Below are 16,987 nucleotides of genomic sequence, written 5' to 3' on the forward strand. Positions count from 1 at the left end.
AAGAGTGAATGTTAATTTACCCAAGTAAAATATTGTGTGTGCGTGTATGCATATGTATTACGCATATAATTTAGAATTACGAATAGTCCTAGGAAAGAACGCAGACTGTGACCGCAGAATCTAACTGTATTACAGAGATATAATGCAACCTGATGAAAAGTGTGAGAGAAAAAAGATGCTAACTTAAGTAACTTCGGGAATGAATAGAATTCAAAAGACTAAAGCCAAAAGGACTACACGTAAGTACTACACCCTAGCTGATAAAGTTGTATCCTATGTGGATAAAGGTTAACAGTACTGATAATGCTGTACAGTGTACAGAAATGAATGATCAAGTAAATAGATGGTAGATGTCTGGAGCCTGATCTCTCACTGTTTGGATAGTCTTTTGAGGTCAGTATTCCATGTAGTGGGCTTTCCCTACATCCTGACTTACAGAACAGTCTTATCTTCTTTTTGCAAATTACCGAAATCCTCAGCTTTGTGTTAATAAAGTTAATGAATGACCAATTCATAACTACTGTAAAGGCATAAGAGAGGCTAGAGTACATGGTTTCTAACTGCCTTCTCCTTCATCTTTTATTTGAAGCCATAAATATATTTTAATAGTGGAGAGAGAGAAGACCTGTAGGTCCTGTCACTCTGCACATTCTAGAGTTAGTGGCTTAAGCTGAGCACTTTTTGTGCCAAAACATCTCTTGGCGTCCCTGGATTTATAAATAAGATACTTGGATAGTTCACTATGGGGATCTTCCTTTACCCTCTCCAGAACTGAATGTGCTTGTTTTCTTCTGTAGGACTTGCAGTCTTGACAAAGTTTTGATTTAGAGGTGTGAGCAGGTAGCACCCATTTCACTATGCCCTCAGGCTGAATTGGATCAAGGGAAATAAGTGATCAGTCCAACAGCTGGCAACAGAGAATCTAAGTTACTGTTTCTCGGGAGAAAATGTCAAGATGGGTCGCCACTCATGAATTTAATAGAAACCCAACCCTCACTTTAGGAAAGTAAGAAAACTCATACTCACAAAAAAAGGAAAAGTACAGCTCTCTAATCTTTATATCCATGTCACTCTCATTTGTTCTAACTCACATTGAGCTATCAAATTTTGTGGCAAGCCATAAACTTGTTGAGTCATTAGGCTGCCTGGTTAATGGAGGAAAACTAAATTCCTGTTTCTGCATAATGACACTTATTCACTGTAGACATTTGCATCACTGGGAAATGATAAAACCTCATCCTTCATAATGAAGTTCTGGGCTGACAAAGAGGAAAATATAGTGTTGTGGGACAACTATGAATATAAAACAAGCTTAATAAAGAAATAGTGACAAATTATATTATGCAAAATGTAATGCAATAAAAAATGTTACTAACTCATTGGAAATGTCATAAATAATCTAAATAGTTTTTGACTGTCAAGGCCTTGAAAAATATATTCCTTTAAAAATGAGGTGCAGAAGAGATGTCAATTTAATTGCCATCATATTTTGACAAGCTTGGAGATCCCGTTTGGCTTATTTGCTAAATTTAGATAGTTGCTCAACTTGAAATGAAGGCAGGAACACAATTAACCAGTTTTGCCATTTAATTGTTGATCTGGGGAGGAAGCTGTCAGTACTCTTAAGCTACAGGATCACTGCATGGTGTCAGACCAATATTTGGATAAAGTTGTAATCAGCGTAGACAAGTACATGTTCACAATCTAGGCTAAGTCTTAGATTTTGAATTTGAACACCGAGAAAAGACAATTGTCAAATTTGTAATCTTGCTAATAAGTTGTAGCTTCTGAAAAACCTGTCACTAGCCCTTCTTAAGCAAGCTGACTGAGCCTCTGGCTCAGAATTGAAGGACTTACATGCTAGAAGGTAATTATTTCTCTTCTTCTCATCAAGTATTTGCCACAGAATAATCTACTCATTACCATTTGATATCTTATAGGTTTCTTAATTCTGATTTTATTGGTAAAGGATGTGCTTTCTCAGCTAGGTTACCATTCTTCAACACATTTTTTTTCCCATTATCTTTTATGTTTTAAAGATTGTTAACTGATGATTAAATGAGAAGCTAAGAAGTAGAGACATGATTCCAACATCTATAATGTTTTGAAAACCATTTTTCTTTTGCTATAGTTCATCAGAAGTGACAACATATGCACCCTGCTCCAGTATGCCAAGGATGAAGACCCCTGCCCCCACCAAAACAAGAACTAAACTATTGGACTCAGAGGGAGAGGGAGAGGGTGGGATGATTTGGGAGAATGGCATTCTATCCTGTATACTATCATGTAAGAATTGAATCGCCAGTCTATGTCTGACGCAGGATACAGCATGCTTGGGGCTGGTGCATGGGGATGACCCACAGAGATGTTATGGGGAGGGAGGTGGGAGGGGGGTTCATGTTTGGGAACACATGTAAGAATTAAAGATTTTAAAATTAAAAAATAAATAAATAAATAAATAAATAAATAAACTAAGCCTGTCTTTTCATGCTGCTCAAAATGCAGAAAGTAAAGAAGAAAAGAATCATCATTCAGTTCATGGTACAATACCTTAATTTTTTTTTATCAGTTCTCTCTGTCTTAGTGTACTCTGTAATTAAAAATATGACTTATGTAGGAGCTGTTTTTTTCCAGGATAAAGCATTGAACACTGCATTCCACAGCAGAAGTTCCACCATTCAACCAATCACAGCTTTTCACTTCCCGCTAAGCCTTCTCTATACCGCCCTCCACACAGCTATTGCCAGTTCATTGGACTCGGCGTGTAAGAAGCCATCAATTTGCCATTTGGCTCCAGGGAGTACATTGCAGTCCCAAGTCAAGTATAATCTTTTAATTTCCTTTGAAACCCCGAGTTGGCTTTGAAATGCATACATATATATGTATGTGTATATATATATATATTATATGTAACATATATATGATATATATAATATATCCCATTTTGAATTTTTTGAAATTTAATATGTATTTCCCAAAGAACAATTTAAATTCTTTTCTTGTAATTCCCTCACTTGTTTTTAGTGTGTTTAAAAATATTTCCAGTTATTGATTATATTCTCGTAATTTTCCTGAACCATTGTCATTGACAATTCAATCTTTACACTATTATCTTTGTACAAACTCAGAAACAGCTCTGGATCAACTTATTAAAAATAATTGATACATCAAGTTCATCTATTTCTCCAACATGAAGAATTAAATGTAAAACTATTGTTTTATAAGACATTCCTAAAACAATGAAGAGACAGTCACTGGTCGGGAGAAAATACTTGTAAAAGGCATATCTGATAAAGGACTTGTAACCAAAATATGCAAATTACTCTTAAAATTCAATGATAAGAAAACAAAAACGTGTATACCTATGGCTGATTCATGCTGAGGTTTGACAGAAAACAGCAAAATTCTATAAAGCAATTGTCCTTCAATAAAAGATAATTTAATTTTTAAAAGCTGGGCAAATGTCTGAACAGACAGCTCATTAAAAAAGATATACACATAGCAAAGAAACACAAAATGATATTCAACATTATTTTTCACTGAGTTGTAAATTAAAAGAACAAGATACCACTACATATCCACTAGAATAGTCAAAATTCAAAGTGCTATACCAAGTCCTGATGGAAATATGAAGCCAAAAAAAAAAAACTACGTTCATTCATTGTTGGTGGGAATGTAAATCCTACAGCCACTTTGCAAGACAGTCCGTTAGTCTCTTACAAAACACAGTTCTAGTGTAGGTATTTATATACCCAATTGTGTTGAAAAATCTATGTTCACAAACAAACCTGTGCACAAGGTGCTTAGAGCAGCTATTTATTCATAACTTCCAAAATTTGGAAGGAGTGAAAATGTCCTGTAATAAGTGGGTGGGTAAATAAACTGTGGTACATCCATATGGTGAAATATTATTCAGTGCTAACAAGAAATGAACTATCGAGCCACAAAAAGACAAGGAAGAAACTTAAGCACATATTACTAGGTGAAAGAAGCCAGATGGGAAATGTTACATAACACTTGATATTAACTACATGATATTCTGGGAGAAGCAAAACTATGGGGACAGTAAACAGATCAGTGGTTGCCAGAGGTTATAGGGGAGAAAAAGAGGGGTGCATAGGAGAAATTCTGGGGACTTTTGAGGTGAATAAAATTATTCTGTGTGACACTGTAACAATAGATACAATTATGCATTTCTCAAAACACATGGATATGTACAGTGAACCCTAACAGAAGCTGTGGGCTTTAGTTAATAACAATTTGCCAATATTAATTCATTAATTGTGACAGATATGTTGCTGTTTAGTTTCCAAGTCATGTCCAACTCTTTTGTGACCCTGTGGACATCCTAGATAAGAATACTGCAATGAGTTGCCATTTCCTTCTCCAGGGGATCTTCCTGACCCAGGGATCGAACCTATGTCTCCTGCATTGGCAGAGATACCATACTACTAATGTAAGATGTTGATAATAGTGGACAATGTATGTAGTGGGTAGGGAGAAGAGGTGACGGGGACTCTAAACTTTCTGCTCAGTCTTTCTACAAACCTACAATTGTCTGAAAAAATAAAGTCTATTAAAATAACAACAAAACCCCCAAGTAACTGACACACTGTTTTCTTGATGCCATGATTATTATTTCAGCTATTTCTCCAATGTGGTTTATATTATTTTTATTTATCTAGTACATCTTGTCCTATTTTAAGCTGCAAATTTGTATGCATAAAAATCATATATTTTTAGTGTTGCTAAATATTGCTTATGTATCATTCTTCTTGGGCCCAAAGATTTTAGTTCTAATTATTTATAGTTTTTCATATGCAGTACACAACTGTGACAATATAACTTAGGTACATAAAATATTTACAAAGAATATGCAATCAGAAAATATCAAGCAACTGTAATTGGCTTCACCCTTGAGCTTCCTATCAGATTGAGAATTTTGTCCTTACTGACTGATGCAAAGTGATGTGCAATCACATGTGATTGACTGGAAATCATTTATATTTTGGAATGCCATGCTCATTTATATGAGGACCTGCCATCCCAGTGATAGTACAGCTGATGGCAATGATTAGCTTTGCTTCTTGTGGGGCAAGTTTGGCCCTCAAAGAGGTCATGAAAATTGTAAGTCCACGTACTATAGGATAAGTGGCATTATTGTTGCTTGCTGGATAATAATAGCTAACACTTGAGTACTTAAAATACACCAGATATGGACAGAAGACTTAGCATTTATAAACTAATTAATCTTCACAATAGTCCTATGAGGTAGGTGTTTTTATTATTCTCATTTTAGAGATGACAAAACTAAGTCATGCAAGGTTAAGTAACCTGTAGGTATAAGCCAAATATATGGTTAAGATTGGGGGTTCAAATTGTAGACAGACCTGGGCAGAAACTCTTGGCATTCATACCCTTTTCTATGCTTCTCTTAATAATAGAAAGTGTTGATGCAAATGGTGAAACTTTCATTTAAAAAAATACACAAGGCTTCCCTGGTAGCTCAGTGGTAAAGAATCAGTTCAGTTCAGTTCAGTCACTCAGGCATATCCGACTCTTTGTGACCCCATGGACTGCAGCACGCCAGGCCTCCCTGTCCATTATCAACTCCCGAGCTTACTCAAACTCACGTCCATTGAATTGGTGACACCATTCAACCATCTCATCCTCTATCATTCCCTTCTCCTTCCACCTTCAATCTTTCCCAGCATTAGGGTCTTTTCAAATGAGTTTGCTCTTTGCATCAGGTGGCCAAAGTACTGGAGTTTCAGCTTCAATATCAGTCCTTCCAATAAATATTCAGGACTGATCTCCTTTAGGATGGACTGGTTGGATCTCCTTGCAGTCCAAGGGACTCTCCAGAGTCTTCTCCAACACCACAGTTCAAAAGCATTAATTCTTCAGTGCTCAGCTTTCTTTATAGTCCAACTGTCACATCCACACATGAATACTGGAAAAATCATAGCCTTGACTAGACGGACCTTTATTGGCCAAGTAATGTATCTGTTTTTCAATATACCGTCTAGGTTCATCATAACTTTCCTTCCAAGGAGTAAGCGTCTTTTAATTTCATGGCTGCAATCACCAACTGCAGTGATTTTGGAGCCCCAAAAAATAAAGTCTGACACTTTTTCCACTGTTTCCCCATCTATTTGCCATGAAGTGATGGGACTGGATGCCATGATCTTAGTTTTCTGAATGTTGAGTTTTAAGCCAACTTTTTCACTCTCCTCTTTCACTTTCATCAAGAGGCTCTTTAGTTCTTCACTTTCTGCCATAAGGGTGGTATCATCTGCATATCTGAGGTTATTGATATTTCTCCTGGCAATCTTGATTCTAGCTAGTGCTTCATCCAGCCCAATGTTTCTCATGATGTACACTGCATATAAGTTAAATAAGCATGGTGACAATATACAACCTTGACGTACTCGTTTTCCTATTTGGAACCAGTCTGTTGTTCCATTTCCAGTTCTAACTGTTGCTTCTTGACCTGCATACAGATTTCTCAAGAGGCGGGTCAGAGTGTCTGGTATTCCCATCTCTTTCAGAATTTTCCAGAGTTTATTGTGATCCACACAGTCAAAGGCTTTGGCATAGTCCATGAAGCAGAAATAGTGGTAAGAATACTACTGCCAGTGCAGAAAAGATGGGTTCTGTCCATGATGTGACAAGATCCCACATGCCCTGGAGCAACTAAGGTCATGAGCCACAACTACTGAGCCTGTGCTCTGGAGCCCGGAAGCTGTAGCTACTGAGTCTTATCTCAAAATACTGAAGCCCATGGGCCCTAGAGCCCATACTTATCAACGAGAGGCCATTGTAATTAGAAGCCCATGCACTGCAAGTAGAGAGTAGCCTCCAGTTGCTGCAACTAGAAAAAAGTCCATAGTAAAAGTAATTAATTAAAAAAATACACAATCTAGTTTGTCTTCTAACTTTGGGCATCTGATGCTCAGAGCATTCCTGGAAACTTCACTTACTGACCTTGCTTTTGTCTTGTGTCTACAGAGGCAAAGCAGATGGTGATCTTAGTTACTGCATGACTCACAGAGATTCTGACCCCTAGAGTACTTGGTCCTGAACTTGTTGGTGATGCCAGGCACTTGCTCTAGACCATCTCTATGTGTCTGTGTGAACAGACCCTGTCCAAGGAGAGTTAACCTTCTCCTTCTCCTATGCTCCTGGAAGAAAAACAAGATCACCAGATACTGCAGAGAAAAGCCTGCAAGATTGTGTGGGTGAGTAGACAAACCCATGGGAACCCTGGGTACGAAAAAACACAAAAGAAACTATTTATTTATTGGTTGAAGCTATGGTTTTTGGTTAATACTTCTAAAAAAAGATTCACACTGAAGTTTTGTTTGCCAAGCTTAGTCTTTGTAAGCTATTAGATAGTCTACATTTTTTATCGCTGGTTCAATATCAAACAAATGTATACGGCAGAGACCTTTTCATAAGACTGAAGAGATTGAAATTCTTTTTCATGATAAATTGAGAGAAACTGAAAAACAACTGGGAACAAATGCTGCAACTTTTTAAATCTGAAGTTCATGGATTTCTAAATGCAATCTTCTCTGCTTTCTTGTAGCATACAAAACCTACATTGAAATGTAAGGGAGGTGGCAGTTTTGAAAAAAGATTAAAGATCCTATGAAACCAATGAACAGCAACAGTCTTTGTACAATTATTTTTCCTTTCTCCCTGTAAAATGCATAATGAGGTAAATTTATACCTATCAACTCCCTGCAATTTACTTGAATTGAGTTATAAGATTTCTAAATGGCAAGAGAGATGCTTAACTGTAAAGATACTAATCTACTTTCCATAAATTTTAAAACTTAAGATCACATTCTCTTAAGAATGAATCTGAAACAAAAAGACAGGATTTTTTCTCTTCTTTTGTGGGTAAAGGGAGAAGAATATTTTGAATATTAAAGAAAAGAGATGTTTAGAATCTTAAATTATAAAATGAGATTATAACAAGTTGGTAACAAGAGGAGAAATGAAGACTCTTTCTCCAGTCTAAGACTCTTTCCCCTTCTACTCCAAAATAGTCCATTCTAGACTTGGGCTTCCCTGGTGGCTCAGAGGTTAAAGTGTCTGCCTGGAATGTGGGAGACTCGGGTTCGATCCCTGGGTCGGGAAGATCCCCTGGAGAAGGAAATGGCAACCCACTCCAGTACTCTTGCCTGGAGAATCCCATAGAGGGAGGAGCCTGGTAGGCTACAGTCCATGGGGTGGCAAAGAGTCAGACACGACTGGGCAACAAACTACTACTACTAGACTTGTCTAGACTATAGTTTATATTAATCATCCTTGATGTTCCTCATAGAAGTGACTGTATCCTTACATCTGCAATAATGTGCCCTCAGAAAGAATATTATATGACTTATCTGAAGAGGAAATGAAATGTTGCTTAGAGCATGATAACACATAGAGAAAGGAGAAGATAATTATTGGGTTCCTAAATTGATGTTTTGAACATTAAGGGGAGATTTATTTTACTGTATATTTTGAAACCTACTAGGATTCTAAAAAAAGAATGTGGAGTTTGAACCACATGACTCATTAGTTATAAAACTGAATTCACTATGGGTGGTAAAGTTCAGACAGATTTTGAGGGGTGTAATCCTGAGAGCAAATTAACAAGAAAAATAGGAAGATAGAAGCAGCATGAAATAAGTAAACCTGTTCCCAAAATATGATAATAGTGCTTGCTATTGATAGGATTATGCAAGTGCACTGAAAATCAGTTTTTTAGAAGTGTGTCATAGTTTGTAAAATAATTTAATATGCATTAGTATATATATGTGAGTGTATATGTAATACTTATCTATAAATATCTATAAATTCTCAGTGGACTCGTGAATGAAATTGAAGAATTAGGTATAAATGTGAATATATGGTTTACACTTGGAATGTGCTGAGCACAGTTATCATCTTATCTATGTTAACACTGTATCATATTTGTACCTCTGTATTCTGATTACTCCAGAATTTTTTCCAGCTTGATATACTCCATTTCATTCTTGCATAACTGGGAACTGGAAAACCTGTGACTTGGCCCCATGTCTATGGCCAGTGATTGAAATTTGCCTGGTTGATTGAGCCATAGTCAAAATTTTCTCCTGGCAGCTGCTGGCTGTCTCTCCCCAGGTCATTGAGGCAGTGTGAAATTTTCTGCACCATCCCTAAGCTACCATGACTTCAGGTCTAAGTTCTCTTTAACAATCAACAGTTTGGCTCAACAGATATTAATTCCTGCCTTCCACAGACTGAATTTCCCTGCCTTTCAATGACATGTCAAAAGGCTCAAATTTGCTATCCTTTCCCATTTGACTGCTGAGAGCAACTCAGTTCAAACTATGGACACCACAGCTCCTGCTAGTGGATTGGCCATCTAAACAGACAATGTCAAGACAAAGTAGAGCTCACCCTGGTGGAGTGGTTGGCTTCTGGTTTCACTGAGAGCATCCTAAGTCACTTCTGTCATGTCCAACTCTTTGCGACTCCATGGACTGGAGCCTGCCGGGCGTCTCTGTCCATGAGATTCTCCAAGCAAGAATGCAGGAGTGGGTTGGATTTCCTTCTCCAGGAGATCGTCCTGACCCAGGGATCAAACCCTTGTCTCTTGTGTTTCCTCCATTGGCAGGCAGGTTCTTTACCACTAGTGTCACCTAGGAAACCCCACTAGTTCAGCTTTAAGTCCCTCAAGTCTTTTTTAGGGAAGACAAAGTAGTCAGTTTCATGGGATTCCCTCAATCAGGTCCATAAAACAGTGAGAAGTTTTAAATACATTAACTGTAACATCATACAATGAGAATATCATAAGATGAAATCGTAGAAAGAAGCACTTGCTTTGTAAGACAAGCCTAGATAAACGAATCAAACCCACTCTCGCTCTCATTTTTTTTAAACCAAACAAAATTATTAACTAACACAGTATATCTGGGACTCTGTAGAATTACTCTTACCCGCTTATAAAACTGAAGGGATCCTGTCACATATTTTTACCTGTTTTGACAAGAGTATAAGGTTATTATACTTATCTACTACTGTGGGCAAGAATCCCTTAGAAGAAATGGACTGGCCATCATATTCAACAGAAGACTCTGAAATGCAGTACTTGGATGCAGTCTCAAAAATGACAGAATGATCACTGTTTGTTTCCAAGGTAAAGCATTCAATATCACAGTAATCCAAGACTTTACCCTAACCAGTAATGTTGAAGAAACTGAAGTTGAGTGCTTCTATGAAGACCTACAAGATCTTCTAGAACTAACACCATAAAAAGATGTCCTTTTCATTATAGGGAACTGGAATGCAACAGTAGGAAGACAAGAAATACCTGGAGTAACAGGCAGATTTTGCCTTGGAGTACAACATGAAGCAGAGCAAAGGTTAATAGAGTTTTGCCAAGAGAACACACTGGTCATAGCAAACACCCTCTTCCAACGACACAAGAGAAAACTCTACAAATGGACATCACCAGATGGTCAATAGCGAAATGAGATTGACTTTATTTTTTGCAGCCAAAGATGGAGAAGCTCTATACAGTCAGCAAAACAAGACTGGGAGCTGACTGTGCCTCAGATCATGAACTCCTTATTGCAAAATTCAGACTTAAATTAAAGAAAGTAGGGAAAACCACTAGACCATTTAGGTATGACCTAAATAAAATCCTTTACAGCTATACAATGGAAGTGAGAAATAGATTCAAGAGATTAGATCTGATAGAGTGGCTGAAGAACTATGGACAGAGGTTTGTGACATTGTACAGGAGGCAGGGATCAAGACCATATTCAAGAAAAAAAAATGCAAAAAACCAAAATGGTTGTCTGAGGAGCTCTTACAAAAGGTGAGAAAAGAAGAGAAGCTAAAGGCAAAGGAAAAAAGGAAAGACATACGCATCTGAATGCAGAGATCTAAATAATAGCAAGGAGAAATAAGACAGCCTTCCTCAGTGTTCAGTGAAAAGAAATAGAGGAAAACAGTAGAATGGGAAAGACTAGAGATGTCTTCAAGAAAATGAGAGATACCAAGGGAACATGCAAAGATGGGCACAATAAAGGACAGAAATGGTATGGACCTTTCAGGTGGCAAGAATACACAGAAGAAATATACGAAAAGATCTTCATGACCCAGATAATCACAATGGTGTGATCACTCCCCTAGACCTAGATATCCTGGAATGTGAAGTCAAGTGGGCCTTAGGAATCATCACTATGAACAAAGCTAGTGGAGGTGATGGAATTCCAGTGGAGCTATTTCAAATCCTAAAAAGATGATGCTGTGAAAGTGCTACACTCAATATGCCAGCAAATTTGGAAAACTCAGCAGTGGCCACAGAACTGGAAAAGGTCAGTTTTCATTCTAGTCCCAAAGAAAGGCAATGCCAAAGAATGCTCAAACTACCACACAATTGCACTTATCTCACAGGCTAGCAAAGTAATGCTCAAAATTCTCCAAGGCAAGCTTCAACAGTACATGAACCGTGAAATTCCAGATGCTCAGCCTCGATTTAGAAAAGGCAGAGGAAACAGAGATCAAATTGCCATCTGCTGGATCATCAAAAAATAAGAGAGATCCAGAAAAATATCTACTTCTTCTTTATTGACTATGCCAAAGCCTTTGACTGTGTGGATCACAAGAAACTGAAAAATTCTGAAAGTGATGGGAATACCAGACACTCTGACCTGCCTCTTGAGAAATCTGTATGCAGGTCAGGAAGCAACAGTTAGAACTGGACATGGAACAACAGACGGTTCCAAATCAGGAAAAGAGTACATCAAGGCTGTATATTGTCACCTTGCTTATTTAACTTATATGCAGAGTACATCATGAGAAATGCTGGGCTGGATGAAGTACAAGCTGGAATCAAGATTGCCAGGAGAAATATCACCTCAGATATGCAAATGACACCACCCTTATGGCAGAAATATGAAGAAGAACTAAAGAGCCTCTTGATGAAAGTGAAAGAGGAGAGTAAAAATGTTGCCTTAAAACTCAACATTCAGAAAATGAAGATCATGGCATCCAGTCCTGTCACTTCATGGGAAATAGATGGGGAAACAGTGGAAAGAGTGTCAGACTTTATTTTTGGGGGGCTCCAAAATCACTGCAGATGATGATTACAGCCATGAAATTAAAAGACAGTTATTCCTCGGAAAGAAAGTTATGACCAACCTAGACAGTATATTAAAAAGCAGAGACATTACTTTGTCAACAAAGGTCTGTCTAGTCAAGGCTATGGTTTTTCCAGTGGTCATGTATAGATGAGAAAGTTGGACTGTGAAGAAAGCTGAGCGCTGAAGAATTGATGCTTTTGAACTGTGGTGTTGGAGAAGACTCTGGAGAGTCCCTTGGACTGCAAGGAGATCCAACCAGTCCATCCTAAAGGAGATCAGTCCTGAATATTCATTGGAAGGACTGATATTGAAGCTGAAACTCCAATACTTTGGCCACCTGATGTGAAGAGCTGACTCTTTTGAAAAGACCCTGATGTTGGGAAAGATTGGAGATGGAAGGAGAAGGGGATGATAGAGGATGAGATGGTTGAATGGCATCACTGACTTAATGGATATGAGTTTGAGTAAACTCCAGGAATTGGTGATGAACAGGGAGGCCTGGCTTGCTGCAGTCCATGGAGTCTCAAAGGGTCAGAGATAACCCAGTGACTGAACTGACTGACTGTTATGTTTCCGTGCAACTCTAGGGAAATCCTAAAATATGAATATCCACCTTGTATGACATGATGTCTTACAAATGATGTATTAAGGAAATCAATTCTATGACTGCTGACAACATTCACAATCTACCTTATGTACCAAAAATTGTTTGAGATCAGGAAAATAAAGCACTAGACATTTTTTGCTGTGGATTTTGAGCCCCTGGCTAGTTGGCATACCTAAGTTGATTGTCACCTTTATTTATTTTTTTCTTTCCAAAATATATTCTCACTGAGGTCTGGTGTTACATGTACAATATCACCTTAATCTTTACATCACTACTTCTGGCATGAAAACTTCGCTCTCCAAGAGAGGTAACTAAACTGTTATTGGAAACAAAATGACATTAGCTCAGAAAACTGAGCCCTGCCAGCTTGCCCTGGTTTATCAACTACAGAGAAAAAAAAAAAAATCGGATATCAGTCATTCTGATTTGGAATAAGATTTTTCTGGTAGAGAAAGAAGACTTGGAGGCATGACAAAGAAAAATGTGCTATGTGTTAACATTCTCTTATATCATAGAATAAGTTCTACTAAAAAATAGAAAACATTTTTGCTTCACGTATTTGAACAAAATGTTCTAAAATATCTGACATGTTGCAATGCAGTTATCTCCTGTACAGCAGAGGTGCAAACTGACGGAATAAGCATCAAAATATGACCAGGGAGATGAGATTATATTTTTCTTTGTATTCTTTTTTTTTCTAATTGAAGTATAGTTGCTTTACAATATTATGTTAGTTTCAGGTATATAGCATAGTGATTTAGTGTATTTGTATAGGTTATAATTCATTCAAAATTATCACAAGATAATTGTCATATTTGCCAATGCTAAACAACATATCCTTGTTGCTTCTCTATTTTATACATAGTAGAATACATCTCTTAGTTCCATACCCCTATTTCCCCCCTCCCCACTGGTAACCACTAGTTTGTTGTCTATATTTGTAAGTCTGTCTTGCATATACATTCATTTGTATTTCATTTTAGATTCTACACATAACTGATATCATACAATACTTGTCTTTGTCTGACTTATTTCACTAAACATAATATTCTCTAGGTCTACCCATGCTGATGCAAATGGCAGAATTTCACTATTTTTTAAGACTAAGTAATATTCTTTGGTGGGCTTCTTGGGTGGTTCACTGGTAAAGAATCTGCCTGCCTGCCAATACAGGAGACTTTAGTGTGATCCCTGAGTTGGGAAGATCTTCTTGAGAAAGACATGGCAACCCACACCAGTATTCTTGCCTGATTTTATTTTTTTGGGCTCCAAAATCACTGTGGATGGTGACTACAGACATGGAGTTAAAGGACACTTGTTCCTTGGAAGGAAAGCTAGATAAACCTAGACAGTTTAACTTCGCCGACAAAAGTCCATATAGTGAAACCTATGGTTTTGCTGGTAGTTATATACGGATGTGAAAGTTGGACCTAAAGAAGGCTGAGTGACAAAGAATAGATGCTTTCAAATTGTGGTGCTGGAAAAGACTCTTGAGAGTCCCTTGGATGGCAAGGAGATCAAACCAGTCAATCCTAAAGGAAATCAACCCCGAATATTCATTGGAAGAACTGATGCTGAGGCTAAGTTCCAACACTTTGGCCACCCGATGCATAGAACTGACTCTTTAGAAAAGACTCTCATGCTGGGAACAAATGAGGGCAGGAGAAGATGGGGGCAACAGAGCATAAGATGGTTGGATGGCATCATCAACTCAATGGACGTGAGATTCAGCAAATTCCAGGAGATAGTGAAGGACAGGGAAGCCTGGCGTGCTGCAGTCCATGGGGTCGCAGGGTCAGACATAACTTATTGATTGAACAACAGCAATATTCCATTGCATGCACACACACACTTCACACCTTCTTTATCTATTCATCCATTCATGGCACTTAGGTCATGTCCATATCTTGCTATTGCAGACAATGCTGCTATGAACATTGAGGTGCATGTATTGTTTCAAACTGGTGTTTTCATTTTTTCCAGATATATGCCAAGGAATGGAATTGCTGAATCATATGGTAGTTATATTTTCTCTTAGTTACCTTTAGAATGTACAAGTCTATATTACTGCACTTAGTGGAAAATAACATTTGTTTTTGTCTTGATATTCTAATATGATGTGATATCCTAGAAAGCACCAGTTGCTATTTGACTCTATTTGTCGAGTGGCTGGTGCTATAGTGGGTAACACAATGAGAGGACTGTGTTTCTTGATTAATCCCAGGACCACTAGGATTCACTTAAGACCTCATCTTTGGCTATAAACCACACTACTTACAGGTTAATCATTTGAAGTTCTAGCAATTTGTCAGGATGTATAACAGAAAAATGGAAAATTTTATCTGGATTAAAGACTTCCCATATCCCGAACAGGAACTTTTCTTCTCTAGTGGCTGCTTCCTTTGGGGAGAAAGGAAAACCCCACACAGCTTAACATGTTGCAACTAATGCTGAGTCACCAAGAATTTCTGAGCAGGTGGGCTCTGTGAATAGACTAAATACCACAGTTAGCGATCCAGAAAGGCAGATGCATCTCTGGAAGTCCAAGATGACTGCTTTTTATCTTGGATTCTCTGTGGCATGAAATGGTTTTCTTTAAAACTTCTACTCCCCGCCCCCAAATTTGTCAAAATCAATTGTTTTGAAGTTATAAAAAAGAAATAGAACAAGTTCTCCATATTCCAATAGAAAATCTATGCCACATGACATCACTTCTTAATGCATCACATTAACACTTCATAATATATTCATGTTTGCAAGTCAGATATTTAATCATATGAATTCCTGCCTATGCCAGTTCTGTTTATTGTGAGACTAAAATGAGGACTGCAAACAATGAGCTCATACAGTACTATTAATATCATCATTTTGACTATTTTTTATTGAGCTCTAGCCTCTCCACTGAAGATTAAAGCATAATACTATATAGAAATAATAACAGAAAGACTCTTTTGCTAATATTCTAATTTTTTGCCCAAGACTGAAGCTCCCCAGAATTTAGGTATATGTTGATAGTTTACTGAGGGGAAAACTATGTCAGACATGGTGGTGATGGTGGAAAGAAACTGAAATTATTTTCTCAGTCTTCCACCATCCACTTTGCCTAGTTCTTAATTTTAATTTCAAGACCAAATCCAAATTTTGTATGACATTATACAATTCAGGGGGACTTCTTTAAGAAGAAGAACACTGTATTAGGTCAGATTGTCATCACAAAATACCATTGATTGGGTGGCTTTAACAACAGATTTTTTTTTTTTTTTGGCCTTTCGCATAAGCTTCATTTTATTTATTTTATTATTGAAATATAGTTGGTTTTGGGGTTTCCCTGGTGGCTCAGAAGGTAAAGAATCTGCCTGCAGTATGGGAGACTAGGGTTTGATCCCTGGATCAGAAAGACAACCTGGAGAAGGGAATGGCTACATACTCCACTATTCTTGCCTGGGAAATCCTATGGACAGAGGAGCCTGGTGAGCTACAGGTATTTTTTTTTTCTCAGATAGATTAGTTAACATTTTCTCTACATTCTTTAAGATTTCAAATTCCAAGTGTAAACTCTTTCTTTTCCTAAGAGTCATAGAGTATTCTCATTTTAAAGTCAAGGTAAAACATAGAGAAGAACAAACTTCTCAACTTATTTTGGTAATAATTATGTATATTTTAAAAGAGAAAAGATACAAGTCTCGAATGACACACACTGAGCTTGTATTTGGTTAGAAAAGTCAGACAAGATTTATAAACTAAAAAACCTAAATTAGCTTAGTTTAAAAGGTTCTGTGCCAAAAATAAAAATTTAAAGAGGACTGTACCCTGTTTGGTTAGGACTGTATTTGCAAAGTTTTCATGGTAAGAAGGAATCTCACAATATTTGCCCAGCCTGGTGTGCAGAGATCATCATAAAGGCCTTTTTATTACCACTGGGTCTCCTATATTTGTGGCCAGTAGCAGTTGCCTCTATCTGAATAAGGCCTAACTAGAAGAAAAAAAAATCACTATGGTTTTGAAAATAAGATTTATGTACAATGAATGAATTATATCATATTCAAACTACATATTCTCCAATTCATATCTAAAATTCATTAGCAACATCAGTTGAAAGCTGACAAAACAAATAAATAACAGGTATCAGAATAGTTGTGCAAAGTGAATCCAAGTTGCCAACTGACGACCTCATAGAGCTGGAACTGTCCTTTCAGACAAACTGAACTTTTCTTGAAAGTTAATCGGCTTTGTTTCTGAATGCTGGAGA

This window comes from Capricornis sumatraensis, chromosome 11 (assembly GCF_032405125.1).
Source record: "Capricornis sumatraensis isolate serow.1 chromosome 11, serow.2, whole genome shotgun sequence".
Taxonomy (NCBI): domain Eukaryota; kingdom Metazoa; phylum Chordata; class Mammalia; order Artiodactyla; family Bovidae; genus Capricornis; species Capricornis sumatraensis.